Raw genomic sequence first — 390 nt, 5'->3', positions numbered from 1 at the left:
ATATATGTACTACTTTAAATAAAATATATACTACAATATATATACATTACAATATATATATATATATATATATATATATAGTTATATAATAATTTATAAAACATATACACATGTATACGTTAAATATACCCTTCTATAGAAGATATATACACATATATACGCAACATTCAATATATATGTACTACTTTAAATAAAACATATACTACAATATATATAAATTACAATATATATATATATATAGATATATATATAGTTATGTACTAATTTATAAAACATATACACATTATACGTTAAATATACATGTCTATAGAAGATAGATACACATATGTACGCACCATTCAATATATATATGTACTCCTTTAAATAAAACATATACTACAATATATATAT

The sequence above is a fragment of the Capsicum annuum genome, chromosome 5 (assembly GCF_002878395.1).
Source record: "Capsicum annuum cultivar UCD-10X-F1 chromosome 5, UCD10Xv1.1, whole genome shotgun sequence".
In the NCBI taxonomy this organism is placed as follows: domain Eukaryota; kingdom Viridiplantae; phylum Streptophyta; class Magnoliopsida; order Solanales; family Solanaceae; genus Capsicum; species Capsicum annuum.
Note: the sequence above shows the minus strand (reverse complement) of the source record.